The 12,602-nt window shown below is 38.9% G+C and overlaps 1 protein-coding gene across 3 annotated transcripts in view; it reads left to right on the top strand.

Moving 5' to 3' along the window:
* BBS9 (Bardet-Biedl syndrome 9) overlaps positions 1-12,602 on the top strand; it is a 606,911-nt gene that overhangs the window by 426,762 nt on the left and 167,547 nt on the right. The gene's annotated exons all lie outside the window — the stretch shown is intronic.

Raw genomic sequence — 12,602 nt, 5'->3', positions numbered from 1 at the left:
TCGATCAAACAATGTCGTCTGGTGGGGCCTAGGGGAAGAGCCTTTCGCAAGAGCCTTAAAACCTATTTATGTCACCAGGCCTGTGGCAACTAGCAAATGCCCCCCCCCTCTGACCATTCTGATAGATAAATTAGTGAAGATTGGACTTAATCCCTGGATAGTTCAGTGGATTTCAAGCTGGCTGAAGCATAGACATCAGAGAGTTATTGTTAATGACGAGTATTCTGAGCAGAGACAGGTTACAAGCGGTGTGCCACAAGGGTCTGTTCTGGGTCCTATTCTTTTTAATATGTTTGTGAGTGACATAGGGGAAGGTTTGGTAGGGAAGGTTTGCCTATTTGCCCATGACTTTTTTTTTTTTGTATATTGTTATTATTATTGTTGTGAGCCTCTCCGAGTCTGCGGAGAGGGGCAGCATACAAATCTAATAAATTATTATTATTATTATTATTATTATTATTATTATTATTATTAAGCAGATCCAAGGTAGTCCAAACCATATCAATTCTAGTCCAAGAAGTGTGTCTCGCTGAATAAAAAGCAAATTGTTTCAGATGCCTATCTCTTCAAACAGCCATCAAATTCCATTCATCTACCTTATTAAAAAATGATTTAGGCAATGTCCTCTTTTTATGTCTATTTTCTTTGTTAGTCTTATAATCTATATCAGGCTTTACTATTGCATTAAAACCGTCCAATAAACAAATGTTCTCATTATTTAATTTATTAATTTTCTTGTGTAGCTTTAAGTAGAAAGGTTCTTGATTATCATTTGGGGCATATATGACAATCAACAGAATTTTTCCATATTTAGTTTTATTTCCATCATCAATATTCTTCTGCCTTCATCCGAATATATATGCTTAGAATCAATTTTCTTCCTATATAAAGAGTAACTCCTCTTTTAGCTTAATCTATCAATGTCGCATAAAGCTCTCCAAAGAACTTGTTTTCTAAAAATTTCTTGTGTTGATTTTAATATGAACTTCCCGGAGGCAGATTATATCCAAATTTAATATCTTTTTAAAAAAAATATTTTTATTGTTTTTCATTAGACAAACAAGACAAACGACATTCAACATTTAAAGGAGCTACCATTGCTCTGCTTATCACAGAAGTCTAACTAGTACAAAAAAAATTCTAACTATAATCAGATCAATACAGAAATATAACACATACATTCTATGTTCTTGTTAAATTTAACTCTGTTATCTTTATGTTATAGTTCATATAACTTTAATAAATTCTCTTATCTATAAAGTATCAAATTACTTAAACTAGTAATAAAATATAAAGAATAACACTTTAAAATTTATAATATTGCAAAAATACTCTGTTTATATTATTTTTAAGCTATTGCATTATATCTATTATTATCATGTTATGAAATAGTTAAAATTCACTTATTCAATATAACTAAAAAAAAAACCCCTATCATATTAATTTCCAAATGTTCTTTAATATATGTATTCGATTTAATAAGTTCAGATACAGTGATACCTCAAGATACGAACTTAATTGGTGCCGGGAGGAGGTTCGTAAGGTGAAAAGTTCGTAAGATGAAACATTGTTTCCCATAGGAATCAATGGAAAAGCAATTAATGCGTGAAAGCCCAAAACTGAGAAACCGGGAAGCCGGCCGCCACCACCAAAGGAGGCTTGAGCCTCCCTTTGCCCCACGCTGCTTCGCCCTGCCTGTTGTCCTGGGTGAAGTGCTGGGGGGAGGGAGTCAGGAAGGTCCTCCTGCTCCCCTCCCCAGCCAAAAACACAAAGACAGGCAGGGCGGAGCAGCGTGGAGCAAAGGGAGGCTGAAACCGCGGGTGGCTTCAGCTTCCCATTGCTCCGCGGGAGCGGCAGACCGCCTTTATATTTTTGGCTGGGGGGGGAAGCAGGAGGCGCAGGATCGGGCCGGCGGTGGGCGCGCCGTGAGGTAGCAGGTCAGCATCCTGGGCGGCTGGGCGGAGGGTGAGGAGGCGCGGCCGAGCGGACCTGGCTCCGGCTAGACCTCCAGCGAGAATGGGGCCGGCAGTGGGCGCGGCGGCAGCGGTAGCGGCGAGGTTGCGTCCGATTCGGGGCTGGCGGCCCGCAACGCAATGGGGAACATCGGCGCGGGAGGCAGGAGAGGACCGGGCGACTGGAGCAGCAGCGCGGCTTCTTTTTGCCTTGGAGGGAAGGTGAAATGCCGGCGGCTCTAGCAGCTGCTACGAGCGGCATTTCACCTTCCCTCCCAGGCAAAAAGATGCCGGGGAGAGGGGCACGCCTTCCGCCTGGGAAGTCCGGCCCCATCATCCCAGAATGCCGGCAACTTTTTGCCTGGGAGAGAAAGTGAAATGCCGCTCGTAGCAGCTGCTACGAGCGGCATTTCATCTTCTCTCCCAGGCAAAAAGATGCCGGGGAGAGGGGCACGCCTTCCGCCTGGGAAGTCCGGCCACATCATCACAGAATGCCGGCAACTTTTTTCCTGGGAGAGAAAGTGAAATGCCGCTCCTAGCAGCTGCTACGAGCGGCATTTCATCTTCTCTCCCAGGCAAAAAGATGCCGGGGAGAGGGGCACGCCTTCCGCCTGGGAAGTCCGGCCCCATCATCCCAGAATGCCGGCAACTTTTTGCCTGGGAGAGAAAGTGAAATGCCGCTCCTAGCAGCTGCTACGAGCGGCATTTCATCTTCTCTCCCAGGCAAAAAGATGCCGGGGAGAGGGGCACGCCTTCCGCCTGGGAAGTCCGGCCCCATCATCCCAGAATGCCGGCAACTTTTTGCCTGGGAGAGAAAGTGAAATGCCGCTCCTAGCAGCTGCTACGAGCGGCATTTCATCTTCTCTCCCAGGCAAAAAGATGCCGGGGAGAGGGGCACGCCTTCCGCCTGGGAAGTCCGGCCCCATCATCCCAGAATGCCGGCAACTTTTTGCCTGGGAGAGAAAGTGAAATGCCGCTCCTAGCAGCTGCTACGAGCGGCATTTCATCTTCTCTCCCAGGCAAAAAGATGCCGGGGAGAGGGGCACGCCTTCCGCCTGGGAAGTCCGGCCCCATCATCCCAGAATGCCGGCAACTTTTTGCCTGGGAGAGAAAGTGAAATACCGCTCCTAGCAGCTGCTACGAGCGGCATTTCATCTTCTCTCCCAGGCAAAAAGATGCCGGGGAGAGGGGCACCCCTTCCGCCTGGGAAGTCCGGCCCCATCATCCCAGAATGCCGGCAACTTTTTGCCTGGGAGAGTCAGCTGCGGGCGGGAGGAAGGCGATTGTTCCGCTGCCGCCAGCAAGGCCTGGCTGGCAGCGGAAGATGTAACGGAGCCCACAGGGGATTCGCTTTCCTCCCGCCCGCAGCCGACTGACCGTGGGCTCCTTCGCAACCTCGGAGAGCTTCCTGGTTTTCGTGAGCTTTCATGCCCTGGAAGCTCTCCGAGGTAGGGAAGGAGCCCACGATCAGTCTCGGCTGCGGGCGGGAGGAAAGCGAATGCCACGGGGCTGGGCTCGGCTCCCCCCTCGGCTCCCCCCCTTACCAGCCCCGCCGCGGAACGCTCCATTCTGTTCCCTGCCGGCCTGATTGAGCGGCCGGCGGTCTCCATTCAGGGAACAGAATGGAGCCTTCTGCGGCGGGGCTGGTAAGGGGGGGAGCCGAGGGGGAAGCCGAGCCCAGCCCCGTGGCATTCGCTTTCCTCCCGCCCGCAGCCGAGACTGATCGTGGGCTCCTTCGCAACCTCGGAGAGCTTCCAGGGCATGAAAGCTCACGAAAACCAGGAAGCTCTCCGAGGTCGGGAAGGAGCCCACGGTCAGTCGGCTGCGGGCGGGAGGAAAGCGAATGCCACGGGGCTGGGCTCGGCTCCCCCCTCGGCTCCCCCCCTTACCCGTTTGAGCGGCCGGCGGTCTCCATTCAGGGAACAGAACGGAGCCTTCCGCGGCGAGGCTGGTAAGGGGGGGAGCCGAGGGGGGAGCCGAGCCCAGCCCCATGGCATTCCCTTTCCTCCCGCCAGCCCCTCAATTTGGATGCACCCTCGCTGGCCCGCTCGGCCGCGCCTCCTCGCCCGCCGCCCGCCCAGGATGCAGATCTGCTGCCTCGCCCCACGCCCGCCGATCCTGCGCCTCCTGCTTTCCCCCCCCCAGCCAAATATACAAAGGCTGTCAGCCGCCGCCCGCGGAGCAATGGGAAGCTGAAGCCGCCGGCGGTTTCAGACTCCCTTTGCTCCAGGCTGCTCTTCCCTGCCTGTCAGACCGTCTCTATGTTTTTCGCTGGGGGGGGAGAGCAGGAGGACCTTCCTGACTCCCTCCCCCAGCGCCGGACCTCCTGCCCTCTTTCCCAGACAAAACCCCAAAGTGGCCTCCCGAACCCGGAAAGAAGCCCCGCCGCCGGCTGTCACCTTTTAAAACAGCCGGGCGGCTTTCCAGCAGCCTCCGAACGCTGAACCCGGAAGTTCGGGTTTGGCGTTCGTAACACGAAAAAAGTTCGTAGGAAGAGGCAAATTTTTCCTGAACCCCGGGTTCGTATCACAAGTTGTTCGTAAGACGAGGGGTTCGTATCTTGAGGTACCACTGTACTTATAAATTCATACTTATATAGTTTTACAACTATTTTTAAAATTCCACCATTTATTATACTTTGTCCCATATTTTATAAAATTCTATTTCGGCTTGGTTGTTCAAGTATTTTGTCATCAGGTCTAATTCTGCACATTCCATAATTTTTTAAAATACTTCTTCATCTTTTGGTATTTCCTTTTCTTTCCATTTCTGCGCGAATGTAATTCTTGCCGCAACTAAAATATGTTTTGTTAGGTAATAAATTTCTTTTTTATATTTTGTATCTGAGATGCCCAGTAGGAAGAATTCAGGAGTCTTTCTAATTTTCTCATTCGTTATTTCTTTTAACCTTTTCTTTACTTTATTCCAATATTTCTTGGCTTCAGGGCATGTCCACCATGTGTGAAAAATGTACCAATTTCTTTCTTGCATTTCCAGCAGGTGGGAGAAACATTTGGAAACATTTTAGAAATCCTATGTGGTGGGAGATGCCATCTATAAAACATCTTAATTTGATTTTCTTTAAAAAGAAATTGATTTTGTTATTTTCCAATTATATACCCATATCTTTTCCCATGTTTCCAAATTTATCTCTTTGCAAAATTTTTTGCACCAACTGATCATGTTGTCTTTCAATATCCAACCTATCGTTCTATAATTTATTAAATATTTATATACGTTTCAAATTAATTTCACTTGATTTTGAATTAATAATTTACTTAATACATTATTTTCTTTTCGAAAAATATAAGTTTTAATGTCCATTTGATATCTAGTGCTAATCTGTATATACTGCCACCAATCCAAATCAATACCTAACTCTTGTAATTCTTGTTTTGTTCTTAATTTTAATTGGTTATCCAATAAATTCCTATATTTCCAAATCTTCCCTTCTTTTATGAAATTCAGGTGAGAAATGGCTTCAATTGGTGAGATCCATTCTGGCATTACTAAAAAATGATATTTCTTTATTTCATTCCATACATCAATCAATGCTTTTCTAATAAAATTACTTTTAAAGTATGAGTGTGTTTTTAACTTTCCATACCATATAAAGGCATGCCAGCCCAGCATTAAATCATGGCCTTCTAAATTAAGCAATCTTTGGTTTTCTAAAGTTAACCATTCTTTTATCCATGTTAGGGCAGCAGCTTGATAATATAATTTCCAGTTTGGGAGGCCGAGGCCTCCTCTTTCTTTGTGGTCTTCTAATGAATTTTGTTTTATTCTTGGTTTTTTGCCTTGCCATATAAATTTTTTTGTTATCCTATTTAATTCTGCAAAGAATTTCGGTCCAGAATTAATTGGGATAACTTGAAAAAGGAATAAAATTTAAGGGAGAATATTCATTTTGATTGTAGAAATTCTTCCCACTAGTGATAGTTGCAAATTATTCCAAACTTCCAAATCTTTTTTGATCTGACATAATAATTTTAAATAATTATCATTTTTTAAAGATATGGCTTTGGAGGTCAACCATATACCTAAATATTTCACCTTTTTTGTGATTTTCATATTTGTTAAATTTTCTAAATGTTTTCTCTGCGTCTCTGTCATGTTTTTTGTTAATATCTGTGTCTTTTCTTTATTTATTTTCAAACCTGCGACGTCCCCATATTCTTCAATTAAGTTTATTAACCTTAAAATTGATGTTGTAACATCTTCTAAGATAAAAACTACATCATCAGCGAAAGCTTGTACTTTATAGGTCTCTTTTTTAATCTTCAGTCCTTTTATTTCCCTATCGGCTCTTATTTTTATCAAAAAGACTTCTAGTGTTAAAATAAATAATAGTGGCGATATTGGGCAACCTTGTCTTACTCCTCGCTGTATTACTAATTTTTCTGTTTGCTCACTATTTATTATAATTCTAGCTGATTGTTCAAAATATATAGCGTCTATTATATTTAAAAAATTTGTGCCAACCTCCATCCTATTCAATTGTATTTTCATAAAATTCCAGTCTATGTTGTCAAATGCTTTTTTAGCGTCTAAAAATATAAGTGACATTTGTTTATCTGGATGCTGCTCATAATATTCTAATGTATTTACTATTGTTCTTAAATTATTTTTTATTTGTCTTCCTGGTAGAAATCCATTTTGGTCGCCGTGTATCATGTCATTTATAATGCTTTTAAACTATTGGCAAAAATTGATATAAAAATTTTGTGATCCATATTTAACAATGAAATTGGTCTATAATTCTCAATTTTTTCCTTCTCCGTTCCCACTTTATGTATTAAAGTTATTAAGGTTTCTGACCATGTTTTGGGTAATTTACCTTCTGCTGTTATTTTATTATATATTTCCAAAATATTCAAAAAAAGTATTTTTATATCTAACTTATAAAATTCTGCTGGTATCGCGTCTGGGCCCATCGCTTTGTTATTTTTCTGATTCTTTATAGATTGTCTTAATTCTATTTCTGTGATAGGTTTATTTAATCTTTGTTGTTGTGTTTCAGTTAAGACTGGTAAATCTATATTCCTTAAATATTCAAAGATCGAATCCTCCTTTATTTCTTCTCTCTCGTATAATTTTCTGTAGAATTCTAATACTATTTCCTTTTTTCCCTCTGTTCTGTGTCTTTTTATACCTTTGGAATATATCAATTTTTTAATAATCTTATTTTCCCTCTCTTTTCTAAGTTTATATGACAACCATCTTCCTGGTTTGTTCGCATACTCAAAATATTCCTGTTTTGCTCTCTTATTTTTTTGCTATTGATTCTCGTTCTATCAATCTTAGTTTATGTTTTATTAGTTCTCTCTAGTTTTTAACTTTGTCATCATTGTCGTCCTTTTGCATTAACAATTCTAACTTCTTCAATTCTTCTTCTAATTTTTGATAATATATTTTCTTCTCTTTATTCTTTTTTGCTATAAAAGAAATTGTTAACCCATGTATATATGCCTTTGTTGTGTCTCAAAGATTTTGGGGGGTAGTATCACTATTTTTGTTTATTTTAAAGAAAACCTCTAATACTTTCTCTATCCATTTTTTGTACTCTGGGTCTTTTACTATGTTTCTATTCATTGACCAATTATTTATTTTACTTTTACTTTTCCAATGTATAAGTAAGGGGTTGTGATCAGCCCAGGTGTTTGTCTCAATCTCTTTATCTCTAATTTCTTCCATTATATGTGCCAACCTCCATCCAGCCATATCAATCCTGGACCAAGTCTTATGCGGGTTAGAATAAAAAGTATATTGTTTGTCTTTTAAATGATACTCTCACCATATATCTTTTAATAGTAGTTCTGTGCGCATTTTCCAAAATGTCATAGGTAAGATTACCTTTTTTTCTTCTCTTTTCTTTTCCCTGTATAATCCATTTGATAATCTGAGATTGTGTTAAAATCTCCTATTATTATAATATTTTCTATTAATAATTCGTTTATTTTATCATGTAAATCTTTATAAAATTGTTTTTGGTTGTCATTTGGTGCATAAATTGAAACAATTACGAGAGGTTTTGTTTCTAAATCTAATTGTACCATTAAAATTCTGCCTTCACTATCATTATAAATTTGTCTAGATTCTATTTTTTCATCAATATACATTGCAACTCCTCTTTTCTTTTCTTTTGATTTGCCAAGCTAGTATATAGTTTCCCTAATTTTAAGTTGTTGAGAAAACTTCTGTTTGATTTTTTAATATGGACTTCTTGTAAGATATTTATTTGTGCTTTTTGTTTCTTGAGTTTGGTTAATATCTGATTTCTTTTCTTTGGGTTATTCAATCCATTAACGTTGACTGAGAAAATTTTCAAATCTTGAATCATCTTTATTTGTAGTATTTTTTGGTTTCTTTCAGTTCACGCAGTCTCATATCTAAGACCAATTCTTATTCTTCATATTCTTCATATTCTTCTACCTTCTGTCCCATATCTTGGATTTTTTCTTCTGTTGCTTTTATTCTCTTTTCATTCTCTTGTAAATTTTGTTGTATAACTTTCATGTTGCCATCCATTTCACTCATACTCCCTTTGACTTCTGCTATTTCAGTTTTAAGTTCACTGATCTCTTTTTTAATCTCTATTTTCAACGTACCCATCTCATATTTCATCTCTTGCTTCATTTCTTCAAAGTATTTTGTCACTTCCTCTTTATTTGTTTCAAGTTGTATTTTCGTCTGGGTTTGTGTCTTCTGCATGAAATCTTGGATGCCTGCCAATGTGTCTTGAATAGATTATAGGTTTAACTCTGCAGGTGCCTTTTCTTTCTCCTTTTCTTTTTCCTTAGCTAACATCGTTGTTATTGTCCTTTGTTGTAGTGGAGATGATGTTGGAGATACTTTGGGTGTAAGGGGTTGGAGTTGGAGTTGGGGTAGCTGTTTGTTTTCAGGTTGTTGTTGTTGTCACCGAAGTCACACTTTGTGCCCTGTAAGAACCTTTCATATCTCAAAATTTAAACCTTATTCTACAATTTCTTAAAATAGTGTCTTATTATTCACGATTAGAAAATAGATTTACAGTTTATAATGCCAACAATAAAGAGTATAAAATTAAAAGGGGGGGGGGATAAAAAATATCAATTTAATTTTATTAACAATATAAAAAGAAAGGGAAGGAAAAAGACAAAAGAAGGAAAAATAATTAAAGAAAAATATCAGCAGAAGGAAAGTTTTAATAATACTGAGACAAGAAGAGAAAAAGAAATAAAGGAAAAAGGAAGATCAATCTCTTAAATTTTAAATCCTAAGGTTGTGAGGGGAACCGGGTAGAAAAGAGGAAAAAAGAGAAAGCAGGAATAATAGAGAAAGAGGAAAAAATAGAAAACTATTAAAATTATTTAGTCCTAAAATCTATATATAGAATTTTAAAAGGAAAAGGAAAATAAAAATATTTTAACAATATTACCAGGAAATGTCAAATGTCAAAAATCCAAGTAAAGAGAAAAAAATAGCTTAAAAACTGTTATGTTTTAATATCAATGTCCAAAAATAAAAACTCCAAAACCAATATCAAATATAGTGTTTATAAAATCCAAGTTTGAATAAAAATGAGTCTATTTCTTCTTCCTTTCTTAGAGAAAAAAAGGATCCTTACGCCTCTGGTATCTAGAAAGAAAAATAGTCCCTAATATGTTTCCTCTTAATATCTTAGGCTCAAATTCCAGATGGAAGTAAAAAATAAAATGAAAATAAAATTCAAAAATTTATTCCAACTAGTTAAAAATTCATTTAAAAAACAATTTGTTATTCAGTTCATTTAATTCAGTTCATTTATTCATTTATTCAATTCATTTTAAATAGTCCGATCTAGGTGTTCTTCCAATTTATCTATTTATCAGTCCAGATATTTATTGTGATTTGAAAATAAGAATAATTATAATCTTGTAAATATAAAAATCACTGTGTAATATTTAATTGTATATAATAAACTAAAAAGTGTAAAATCGTTATACAGTCCAGTTCAACAAAGGCAAGTAGTTCCGGCCGTTTTCCTTCTTTGTGAATGGATATCACTTTCAGTTTATTTACTTTGTTTATATATCACCTTTCCATTTGGGATCTTCTCTTCCCCTTATAGATGTTAAAATACCAAAAGATTACCTTGAGGTGCTGTTGTCTTCTCTTTTTTCTGCTGATCCAACTCTCTGTAGACTTCTTAATGCTTTTTAGACTTCCTTCATGAGGCAGTCGCTATGGCCACGCCCGGGCAGCTGCCTGAACGCGGTTCTTCATAATCGTAGCTGCGGGGCTTTCCCTACCCTCCGGGGCAGTGGCGATCTGCCCTGAGGGATCCGGGAGACCCCCTGTCCTGCGTTGAAACATCTGGGCGCCAACAGAGCGCAAATCGCATCCTACGATCAGAAAAAGGATGTCGCAAAGACGGAGCTGTGTCTTCGCACACCCGACACAGTCGAGCTCAGCCGGAAGTCCCCCCAAATTTAATATCTTAAGTTTATTAAAAATTCTATTTTTATTGGTTGGTGAATTAAGTCCATTAGCATTTATTGAAATCCATTTAAGTTCTTCATCCATTTTTAGCTGTATTTCCCTTCTATGTTAAGGCTTCTGCCTCTCTTTTGCCGCTCCAGTTATCACCCTTTGTTCCTTACTCTTAATTGCACAAAGCTGTTCTATGGTCATCATCAATTCCTGCCCTTGAGATGAAGCATGTGGTTCTCCTGCTGCCACACTAAGTATATACTCAATTCTTTTATTCCCTCTTCCATTTGAACTGATTCTTTAGGGGCAGGTTCTTTTGGCCACACAATCCTTCCTCTGTTTGCTCAAACTTCTGGTGATAAAATAAATCAGCTTTACTGACTGAGTCTAATCTGTATCTTCGTCCTTGCCAAACCAAAAACAAGCCTTCTGGGACAAGCCATCTAAAATTGATTCCTCTTTGATGTAGTTTTCCTGTTAAAAATTGGTCCTCTCTTAGAATATCACTTACTTTCCTTGGCACCTGTCTTAAAACAGTGATTTCTTTGTCTTAATATTTAAGAGTAGCAACTCTCAGCTTCTGAGGTATAATTTTTTTATTGTTTTTCACACCTTACAGAGATTCCAATTTATATACCTCAAATTAAAATATAATACAATATCAAATATCAATTTCTTAGTCAAATTAATCCAATTTTTCTAATTATTTATCCAATTATTTCTGGTATATATCATTCATCCTGTGCTACCTCCTTTCCAAATGCTATCATCCGTATTTTAGATAATGTTCTTCGCTTTCATTTATATTTAAAGTGCTATAGCTATCTAAATTTATCTTGGCTATTTGCTGTTTTTCCTAACTGTGCCATCATGCTTCAGTCCCTTTCTAGCGTTCGTAGAAAACACATTCCTACTTTTATTAAAAAAACACCTCTCATTTTATCATAACTGCCCTTAACAATAGAAAATATCCAAATTTACATCTCTTTCAAAGCCCAGGAAGGAAAGAAAAAGAAAGACAGAAAGAAAGAATAAAAGAAAAAAGGAAGGAAAAGGAAGAGCAGAAAAGAATAAGAAAAGGAAAAACACTATTCATATCGTATCTTAATCTATACATAGGAGGAAGGGTTATTATTAGAAATGTTAAAATGCATTTTCTACTCAATTCATTATATTCCTTGGTGACCTCAACCTACCACACATCAACTGGACCCTAAACGAATGCTCCACAGAACCTATACATACTGCCCTTTACAACACTGTCACCAGCTTGGGACTTGAACAATTAATATCAAACAATACCAGACTCAATAGTTGTCTTGACCTCATATTCTGTAATAACAAAAGCGCTATCTATGGACTGCATATAAAAGAACCCTTCTCCAACAGCGATCACAGTATGATTAACTTCAACCTCAATCTACACCATCCTAACACTCACCTGAATAATGTGACACCTAAGTACAATTTTAGGAAAGCCAACTAGAAACTCATTGATGCCAATCTCTCAATTCTCAACTGGCAACCTTTGTTCTCTAACTGCAACACCATTGATGATCTCTACAATACGTTCTTACTCCAAATTAAAAGACTTATTGAAATACATGTGCCACTCACTCCATCCAGTGGTAAAAAAAAAAAAATTACCTGTCTCGATAAAGAAACTACAAACCAAAAAAAGCGTCCTACGATCAGAAAAAGGGTGTCGCAAAGACGGAGCTGTGTCTTCGCACACCCGACACGGTCGAGCTCAGCTGGAAGTCCCCCCAAATTTAATATCTTAAGTTTATTAAAAATTCTATTTTTATTGGTTGGTGAATTAAGTCCATTAGCATTTATTGAAATCCATTTAAGTTCTTCATCCATTTTTAGCTGTATTTCCCTTCTATGTTAAGGCTTCTGCCTCTCTTTTGCCGCTCCAGTTATCACCCTTTGTTCCTTACTCTTAATTGCACAAAGCTGTTCTATGGTCATCATCAATTCCTGCCCTTGAGATGAAGCATGTGGTTCTCCTGCTGCCACACTAAGTATATATTCTTTACTCAATTCTTTTATTCCCTCTTACATTTGAACTGATTCTTTAGGGGCAGGTTCTTTTGGCTACACAATCGCTTGCATCTCCATTGAGTCTACAAACCAAAAAAAGCAAAAAAGGCCAAGTAACCAACTTCAAAAGCTGCTACAAAAGCATATGCC

The sequence above is a fragment of the Erythrolamprus reginae genome, chromosome Z (assembly GCF_031021105.1).
Source record: "Erythrolamprus reginae isolate rEryReg1 chromosome Z, rEryReg1.hap1, whole genome shotgun sequence".
NCBI lineage: Eukaryota > Metazoa > Chordata > Lepidosauria > Squamata > Dipsadidae > Erythrolamprus > Erythrolamprus reginae.
The sequence above is the reverse complement of the archived record's forward strand: the minus strand, read 5'-3'. Positions and strand labels throughout refer to the sequence as shown.